General features: G+C 39.4%; 1 long non-coding RNA gene across 3 annotated transcripts; it reads right to left on the bottom strand.

The window, feature by feature from the left end:
• Positions 1-2,291: 2,291 nt before the first annotated feature.
• Positions 2,292-9,647, bottom strand: LOC103993211 (uncharacterized). Of its 3 annotated transcripts, XR_010489310.1 has the most exons (3): positions 9,346-9,591; positions 2,870-2,937; positions 2,292-2,792 (listed from the first exon to the last, which is right to left on the bottom strand). It is a non-coding gene; the product is annotated as an uncharacterized LOC103993211 (long non-coding RNA). The 3 variants fall into 3 exon arrangements; XR_001979358.2 differs by having other exon boundaries at positions 2,292-2,937; positions 9,346-9,647; XR_001979359.2 differs by having other exon boundaries at positions 2,292-2,937; positions 9,215-9,348.
• Between the last annotated feature and the right edge of the window lie 745 nt (positions 9,648-10,392).

Genomic DNA, 10,392 nt, shown 5'->3' with positions numbered 1-10,392 from the left:
GAAAAACAGTCAGTAGCTGATGCTTGGAATCAGAAGAACAGAAGCTATGGAGTTTTCAGGGGTGTGCAATAGTTCCTCATAGTGTCTTTTCTTATTTTGAGGGAAACTGAAGGTGTCTTTTGGAAAAATAAAGATAGTGATAGCAGCTAAAGGAATTGATTCAACCTTTAAAGACCTGCTCGGTATATATACATGTCAGAAGATCCAAAGCCCCATCTTTTGGGTTCCTCTCACACTACCTACTGTTCTACCAGCTTGTATTCTGATTGAAATCTCATGATGATGAGAGCCCCATCCATACAAGCAAAAGTAAGTCGCTTATGTTCATGCCGATGGCTGTAGCCGAGGAAGAGGAGCTCTCGTGCTGCTTCTACGTATTCGAACTCCTTGATACGGCGAAGATTACAAACGCGATCAAGCTCACGTCAATGGCAGAATTCTACATCGGTTCAACCAGTTCCCACTGTAAATTTGACTTGCGCCGGTGGTGCAAGTCTCGTCGACCAAACGACGGTCCGAAGAGGGAAAGCAGGAGATCATCCGATAACCGGATGAAATTTCCACTAGTGCTTGACATCTACACTTTTTGAGAAGGCTACGTTGTTCTAGAAGCGCTTGGTGGTAGAATTCCCTCCTCAAGTTGTGTGAATGGGAGGGTGATTCCGGCCGGCCGCGGTGGTTTACCGACATCGTAATGAAGGAGATGAGACGGGGGCAAGTGGGGAGAAGCATCAACAAAAGTTTTCTGGCGTTCCCACAAGACGCTGTCTTTGGATCCACGGAAAAGAAGGTGGACGTGGGAGACGAAATCACGACGGAGAAACTGAGTTAGATCTGCGTTGACTCGGACGAGTCGCGAGCTCGGATTGGATCGATTCGGTAGCAGCAATATGGAACGCACCCGTTTTGTTCACGTATCGACGTCGCATAAGTGACACCCACGTGGCGTCTATATTACGTAAGCGAGAACATATGACATATTATGGCATCATTCACTTGGTACGTCTCCTGAACACGCAGCAGCCGTAGCGGGTCGAAGATACCACGTAATTGCTTGTTGACACGGAAGCAGGCAAAAGTAGACCATACCCGAATCCGACTCATCGCCCGGACTCGGTCGGGTTGACCCTTCCCATGTCCGTATCCCGGTCAGCATGTCGGCGGAGCAACAGCAGAGCCGCAAAGATTTGGTTCGGTGCTTGACCGACCGCTTCCTCAGGAACGATAAAGTCTACCGTCCATTGTTCCACATGCATGAATGGGGGTGGGTGATGATCGCTGAAGTCGGAGACTTCTCCACTCTTGATGAGATATAAATTGCCCCTTGAAAGAATCGACATCTTTGTACTATACTTTGACCAATAGCAAATATCTGCAATAAGTCGATCGATTGGAACAGCTGAAAGGCCAAGCCACATTAACATGTCCAAGCTTCAAACAGAAAGAACCACATGATAACCCCAGAAGTCAGAGATCACATAATACCTGAGGCATAATGTTAGAGGTAAAAAGGCTTGATTGATTGATACTATGTTAGGAAATCTCTTATGAAAATAATAGGCATCAAAAAAATCAGTGAAGAAAGTATCGAGAAGAACACAAAGTTTTCAAAAAAGAAAAACTAAAAACTAAACATGAAAACGTATAATCTCATAAACCCAAAACATCCGAGTCTCATCCATCTCTATTTAAAATTGTATGCTTAAAACATTATATAAAATCTTCATTTATAGAGGAATAAACTTAAGACTTTGACTTTAGCGACTCTTATCTTAATTCCTAAATCAAAATCATATCCAATCATAAAATTATATCTAATCACAAAATTTAATTATATTCCAATATGATGTAGTTAGAGAAGAGGCAAATGAACAAATAATAGAGGAGCCCAATACATCAGGAGGATACCCTTCTCCAGCTAAAGATTCTTTAAACCTATCAATTTCAGAAAAATCTTCAACATCGCTATCAACATAAACTCCTATACAACTTTTGAAAGAATTAAAAGACAATCAGAATGAATGAACGATTATGGTACTAATCTTCATGATTTTATAAATGCTAAAGAAGAAACTGATAATATGCTAATTCACTTTGCTCCGTTTGTATATGGTAATCCAATCAGCTTTGAAGAGGCGTCACATGATGAAAAGTGATGGAAAACGATGCAAGAGGAGATAAGCGTCGTTGAAAAGAATCAAACTTGCGAGTTGGTTGATTTACCCTAAGATGAAAAGTCTATCGGTGTAAAATTGATCTACAAAACAAAATCGAGACAAGATAGCACTATATGTATAAAATTTCTGAACTTTCTAATATTGAGATCCATAAAGCATCCTTCATTTAACAACAATCGAATAGAACTTTTATAATCTAAAAGATATCCGATGATGATATCCCCATTCAATCATGGTTCGTGGATGGCAAGTGGCAAGTGTGCGTTCATACCACTAGTCATTCACTCGACATATTTGAATAGGGGTTGTAAACTCTAGATTGCTTGGCAGGAATTACATAAAAAGAAACCTAAAGACCAGAGACTCTGTCATTATACATCACCTCTGTCACCATGGACTATGAAGCAGCTGCATGTCAAGTAGAAAATGGTGGTACTAGAATCCAATGAGTTGAGTTCATATCTCTATAGAAAGAATCAAATTGCAAATACTACCTGATAACAGGAGATGAACAAGTTTGTGAATCCAAAGGCTCCAGTAACTCGAGGAATCACCTTCTTTTGGTGCCAGCAGTCTCTGATTTGATTGTTTCATCGGAATGCAGTATTCCTCGTACTGCAATCCAGATGGTTGATATAAAGAACTAGAACCCGAGACATGCAGCAGAAGCATGCAATGCAACATGAAACAACCTCATATCGATCAACTTGCTTCCGTTCCTTCTCCGGCTTCTTCAGTGTTTCAAATCATCTTCTAACTTCTGCAAGTTATAAATGAGACAAGTTGAAACTAAACTTTAGCAACAGACAGTGGATAAGAAAATCAACAACTGCTGACACTCGTGATGCAAAAGGGAATGTCTCTTTACAGGAAAAGAGAAAAAAGCAACACTATCAACTATTGAGGTCCCCATCTGAAAAGGTCATTTGAACAACATAAGCACAAACCACAAGCAAAGTAGTGCACGTTGGACAGCCCACAAAAAGAAGGAGATATCCTGCCAATTGGTTCTAGGTGTTCTTTATTCTTAAAAGTTGCATTTTCAGCAATCAGCCAATCAACCCCTCAAGCAGGAAAACTTGGAGAAAGAAAAACTGAAAAAAAAGCCAAATGTACAGACTGTTGAATCTCGGATTTTGATGATGAAACCAATTGATAGTATTTATGATTTGATCTGCGTTTTGAGTGACGCAGGATGCTTCGATCGGTGAGAGGCAATTAAAGTAGGAAGAATCATGTTGCGCCGGAGGAAAAAATGTCAGAAGATTGGATATCGGGCCGGAGGATCGGTCGACGTATCGACAGAAGGCTTCGGGCCAAGAAGAACGGATTTTGCGCCAAGGATATCAGAGTTGCGGAGGATAATTGGCCGATTGGGCAATAGACCGCAAGAGAGGACGATGCGCCAAAGAATCGGACGAAGCGCCGATGGACCAATGACATGCCAGGCAACATGATTCATGCTTAGTAATAATTGTCTAGATCGAAGTGTGTTTTTATGTGTGCATGATTAACTACGATAACAAGACATAAAGCAAAATAAAGTCTTGGAGTCAAGAACGAGATTTCGTTGGGAGTTCGAGAGTTCGTCGGAAGTCTGGACGTTCATCGGAAGTTCTTCTGGAACCAACCGAGAAGTCCAGGAGCTTGCCAAAGAAGCTCGTCGGAACTCGCTAAGAAGATCGTCGTGAAGTCCAGGAGCTTGCCGAGGTCTGCCGAAACATTGTCGAGAGATCGTCGGAAATTCGTCGGAAGATCGCCGGAAGAAACCGGACTTATTTAGCTTATTATATGCCTTAAAATTCGTAGTTAGCACATAATTGAGATTAAAATTGAGCCAACCCAATTAGGGGATAGTTGGGCCTAAGTTTGCGCTGTATTGAGCCAAGAGAAAGGCCCAAACAGAAAGCATGCTTAACAAGTTTATATTTCGAACTTATGTATAATAATTTTTGCAATCTTTTGAAATTCTTTTTCAGTGTTAATGGATGATGCATGGATTTGGCATAAAAGAAAAGAACATGTATATATGAAATCAATCAATAAGTTGATATAAAAAGAGGAAAGCATTTTTCTTGAAAACTTCTCAATCCCCACCTTATTGATTTTTCACTAAGAGACCAATAAAATTATTTATGCCATTTTGAATCTCTTGAAAGAAATGTTGAGATTTTGATGATTTTGATGATTTGAATTTGAATGAGTTTTATCAAAATCATGATCTTAGTTTATTGAAATTACTTGAGATTTTTTGAATCAATATCTCTTCTTTGTACTCCTACGATTTTTTCTTGGTATTTTCTTTAAAGAAAAGATTTACTAAATGAATCACGTCTTTTGGTATTCACATGATCTCATGATATGATTTTTTGGCTTTGTATAATTCCTTATATTCTTGAAGCATATCTCATCACCTAATTCTTCTTGATATTATTCATGTAATAATATGAATGTATGATATACTCATGATATCATTTTGATGCTCTAAAATGATATAAATTTGCTAGCTTATGAGTAACATGTATGATATGATGATTGATTTATTTTAGTATCATGCATAGAGTAAGGATGATATATAAAGTTTTAAAATTGTGTATGTTATAAATTGAAACTATAATGATACACAAACATATTGAAACATTGATGTAATTATGAACAATGATTTGATATTATGCATGCAATACTTCAACTTATGATAATGATGTATGCAATGATAAAATATTCATGATGAAAAATTGTTTTGACATTCATAACTTGATTTTTCATCTTTGTTATTCATCATTTGTCATGATTTGAAAATTATTGTAAAAGAAAAAAGAGATACAAAATTGTATTCTTCCCTTCTTTTTGACAATGACAAAGGGGGAGATCGCTAGCTTGCTCGAGTCAAGAAGATGTAAAAACTTGATTGCTTGCTAGCACATCTAAAGAGAAGATGCAAATGTACTTCATGTAGCTTGCTTTATGTAAAACATTGTATCTTGCATTATTTTTCAAAAACTTGCTAGCCTTCATACTTCAAAGAAAAGTAACACTTGTCAAATTGCTAGCTTGTATGTTGTAAAATAATGTAAAATTTTGCTAGCTTACACTTTGCAAATTAAGCAAAAATGACACTTCTCAAAAGAGAAGCAAAAATACAAACTTGCAAAATTTGTAATCATGCACATCTTTAAAATTAATGATGATTTGGTGATTATACATGTTGTAAAGTGATATAAAATTTGTTAAATTGCATGTTCTAATATGATATAACACTTGCTAAATTTTCTAGCTTACAAATTACATGCTGATAAATGCAATGTTTAACATTATATCTCTAAACACTTAATAATTGTACTTCTCATTTTTGTTGATGATAAAGTGGGAGAAGTATGATGTTATACATAAGTTTATGATAACATATTGCTTGGATTTTTGAATCCAAGAGTTCTATCAATATGACATATTGATAGGGGGAGTTTGTTTAAACTCCGAGAGTTAAGGTTAACTCCGTCATCAATTGGTTATCATCATCAAAAAGGGGGAGATTGTTGAATCTCGGATTTTGATGATAAACCAATTGATAGTATTTATGATTTGATCTGCGTTTTGAGTGACGTGGGATGCTTTGATCAGTGAGAGACAATTAAAGCAGGAAGAATCATATTGCGCCAGAGGAAAACACATCAGAAGATTGGACGTCGGGCCGGAGGATTGGTCGACGTATCGACAGAAGGCTTCGGGCCATGGATTCGAGCATCGGGCCAAGAAGAGCGAATATTGCGCTAAGGATATCGGAGTTGCGGAGGACAACTGGCCGATTGGGCAAAATACTACAAGAGAGGACGATGCGCCGAAGAATCGGACGAAGCGTCGATGGACCAATGACATGCCGGACAACATGATTCATACTTAGTAATAATTGTCTAGATCGAAGTGTGTTTTTATGTGTGCAGGATTAACTACGATAGCAAGACATAAAGCAAAATGAAGTCCTGAAGTCCAAGAACGAGATTTCGTTAGGAGTTCGAGAGTTCGTCGAAAGTCCGGACGTTCGTCCGAAGTTCTGTGGGAACCAATCAAGAAGTCCAGGAGCTTGCCAAAGAAGCTCGTCCGAACTCGCAAAGAAGATCGTCGTGAAGTCCAAGAGCTTGCCGGGAGTCCGCCGGAACATTGCCGAGAGATCGTCGGAAGTTCGCCGAAAGAAACCAGACTTATTTAGCTTATTGTATGCCTTCAAATTTGTAGTTAGCACATAATTGAGATTAGAATTGGGCTAACCCAATTAGAGGATAGTTGGGCCCAAGTTTGGGCTGTGTTGGGCCAAGAGAAAGGCGCAAATAGTGATCAACATGTGAAATCGTCGTGGCACAGTCTGCGAGATTGTGTCATGCGGTGGTACCACCTAGACACAGTCTTCTAGGCGATGGTACCGCCCAATGTTAGACTGTAGGCGGTGGTACCGCCCAGTGCAGGCGATGGTACCACCCGTACCTTGAAATTTCAGGGGATTTGAATTTTGGCTCCATTTTTTAAGTCATTTGGGATCTATAAATACCTTAGCTATCCCTTATAAAGTATAGAGTCCCTTCTCCTAAAGTTTAGAGACCATTTTAAGGGAGAGTGTGAGGGAAGCTTTGTAAAAAGATGGTGTAAAAGTTCTCTCCTGAGCCTGCAAAAGGAGAATAAAGTTGTAAAAAAGAGGTTGATCTTCGCCTATTAAAGGAAGATCGTTAGTGAATGCCAGTGGCCTCGACGGAAGAGGAATCGATGGGGTGGATGTAGGTCACGACGACCGAACCACTATAACTCAGTTTGCATTTACTTCTTGTAATTTACATTTACTATAAACTGCCCTTCTTTACTCTTACTTGCATTACATCCACTACACGCTTCCGTACGCTTTCAATTTCAAGCTATCTTTCCGAACTCGGTTTTATCGTACGAAGAATTTTTTGAAACCGATAATTTTACCGTTGCATTAATTCACCCCCCCTTTTAGTGTCGACTTGTTCCTAACACAGACCTTGTATAATCCTGTTCTGGCTACCCACATATTTTGATCCAGGAAACAACAATGCGTCACTAATAACAATGTGCTTATATCTTATCCATGATCTATTTAATCAGAGATGTAAGCTTATCTTAAGCATCAAAAAGAGTGTCAAAGAAAAGTTGTAATTTAGGATAAAGAATACACGGCTTACTAGATCTGGCATTGGCTACTAATGGAATAATGCATTACAAGTTGCAACATCTCTTACAGAAATTGGTTACAGCTACCCATACTTGACAAGGAAAAGTTTTGACGAAAATTTGGATCATACGAGAGTAAGCTGAGTGGACTAAGTTACTGAACCCATACCAATCCGATTCTTTGATGGATTAGATAACCATACTACACAAGAGTGCATAAAGCTTAACATCCCAAAGTAGATAGGAAGCCATATGATGGCATCTCAGTGTAGATGGGGAGTTCCAAGGTGAGTAAAGGGACTAGACTCTCTCTCAGTTCAAGAATTTCAGAATGTTTCTCCCACTTTGGACTTCAATTTGCGCATTGGCAGAAGGCCAATTTCCCAATGATTCCTTTCACAGTTTTGACAGGTTAAATTTTAGTGATTGGCACCTCAGACCCTCCAATGTAGTGAGGTTAGCTCATCAGTTTGATTCAGCAGGCCAGCCAGAACACAGTATGACAATCACTACAGTCAAGAACCCAATTACCGTCATCATCATCATTGGTATCATTAACTTCATTATTGGTTTTAGTTGACTCTGCTGGTCCAGTTAGATTTCCTGCTCATTTCTAGCTGATTTATTATCAATCCCACCAAATTTTGATCATTTCCAAAAAAACCAATTCCATGATCTCATTTGGATGAGCCAAATCACAATTCTTACAATCAATCCTAAGTCAATGTCAATCCTGCAAACCTTGGTACAACAAACAACAGAGCTACAACAATAAATACTGTTCCACAGTCAAATTCGAAATTTCTAATGTCTAACATAACAATTCAAGTGCCCTTTGTTCCCTTTCTTGTTTTCCTTACACTTCATAACATGAAAATAAATAAAAGACTATTATCAATTAGTTCCTACATATCAATAAATACCAATTTTGCATCTTAAATCAATTTATTATCTTAGCTTAAGAAATCCAACCTCAAACAAAATCTTTAAAAGAAACACACATACTGGACTATAATTCAGCACATGCAACCTAATATCCACCTACTATTGTATCTAACCATTGGCTTTCAATCCTTCATTGGTATTGAATTAAAAGGTCTTCTAATGCAACTTAAGAGATTTCAGTTAAATCAACTCATGGTTGCTCAAAAATTTTCCAGACTGCTAGGAGAATGCCATTCATATGTCTCATCTTATAATTGGACATCAGATCATATGATATTTATAAGAAATTTTAGTTTTTTACAAACATGTAATGCACAACAAACTGTAGGAACTTTTGCACAAGCAGCTGAAATGTCTCAAAAGAGCTTTTACGTTCACAAAACAAGAACAGCATCTTGGCATTACAAATTGGGCTAACTCAATTAATAAAAAAGAAACGAGTGAAGATTTAAATTCTAATCACAAAATTTCCTTTAAAGAGAGAGTACTAGTGACAAACTAGAGCTTTAACAGTATATCCAACAAAATGGGCTAAATTCCAAAGCCACTAAAATGGACCAATAAGAAGATTAAAAGAATTAAAGAAAAAGAGTGCTAATTTCCTTTTTCCCAATTATTTGGATTTGGCAGCACATTTTTATCCCACAATTTATGTTGTTTAGGACAACTCCAACCCACATTACCCATCGTTTCGACATGCACGCGGATGAACAGTTATATAAAACATCCAACAAGTCCAACAAAACAACAAAAGAGAATCGAACATCTAAAGCACGCAATTTTAATTCATTCTCACGACGTCTAGAATAATTTATCAGGAAAGGTATGTTCGATTAGCAAATGGAACTGAGAAGCAAACGAGGAAGCAAAATTGTTCATGCTAATTAACCCCAAAAAGGAACAGTTTTGATTACCGCATATATCTGGAAAGACGACGAACGAGACAACGGTAATAGCAAAAACTAATCCAGGCAAAATCATCAAGAAATCATATGAATCCATGTACTAGAATTTGTTACTGAAATAATCGGAATCGAAGGCATACCTTGCACCCTTCGATCGAAGAGAAGACACTCTAGAATCGTCCCTGGAGGAAAAAGGTAGGGAAGGGTAAACGAGAGGGTGCTCTTGGATGAGGGTTTTTTCTACCTGTTACAGGACACCTGTCGGGAGCCACATAACTTCCAATCACAAGGAAGGTACGCCCGCGGGTTGCAAAGTCCCTTGTTTTCTCTTCGGTATGTTCTGTTGGGAAGTCGGATCCACTACACCCACAGAGCTTTCTGAAGGAGACGTGGCAAATAGGTTATGGATGAACGGGGATTTTGCTGTCTGATAAGCAGGAGCTTTCTGATCGCCTCGAACGGGAACACTTTCTCGCTCACAAGCCACGACGAGTTTCACCGACACACTGCGAACCGCTGTCCAAGTGGGTCCCATCGTTTCGTCCATGTTGGGCGCGCTGGTCGTCCGCAGGTGGGTCGGTGGAGTCTGTCCAATGGTTCGAGTAGGAACGTGGCAAACGTGCCAATGTCGGAGGAGAACGTGGCGAATAGGTACTGGTTGAAAGCACTTTCTTGCCGCAAGTCACGAGTGAGCTTCACCCGATGCACCTCCCAGGTGGGTCCCACGTTGCACCCATGTGGTCCCGACATGTGTCCTAACGGCGGGCCAAGGAAGAACCAACCGACTCGGTCTCTCAGTTGGAAGCCCCGGAGTTGGTTGGTCCGCATACTACTTAGTGGGACCCCCCTTTTCCCCCTTTCTTTGTGCGCGCGTACTCTCGCTCTCTCTCTCTCTACCTCTGAGTCGGTCTTCTTTTCATCTCTAGTTTTGAACCCACCTCTCTTCTCTTATTTCTTCTATCTTCTCTCGGGCCGTCAAATTTCTCCTACCTTGCTCGATCCCTACTTTGCAGGTTTCCTTCAGTCTTCGGGATTGTCCCCAATCATCTGAGCAGCAATGTCCAAATTGCTGGAGATTCTGCGGAAAATGCTCCAAGATTGTCAAAAGGACCGTCGGAAAATGCTCCAAGATTGTCAAAAGGACCGTCGGCTTCTTCGAGAGGAGTGGGATGAGTAAAAAATCACTG

Source organism: Musa acuminata, chromosome BXJ2-8, assembly GCF_036884655.1.
Source record: "Musa acuminata AAA Group cultivar baxijiao chromosome BXJ2-8, Cavendish_Baxijiao_AAA, whole genome shotgun sequence".
In the NCBI taxonomy this organism is placed as follows: domain Eukaryota; kingdom Viridiplantae; phylum Streptophyta; class Magnoliopsida; order Zingiberales; family Musaceae; genus Musa; species Musa acuminata.
The sequence above is the reverse complement of the archived record's forward strand: the minus strand, read 5'-3'. Positions and strand labels throughout refer to the sequence as shown.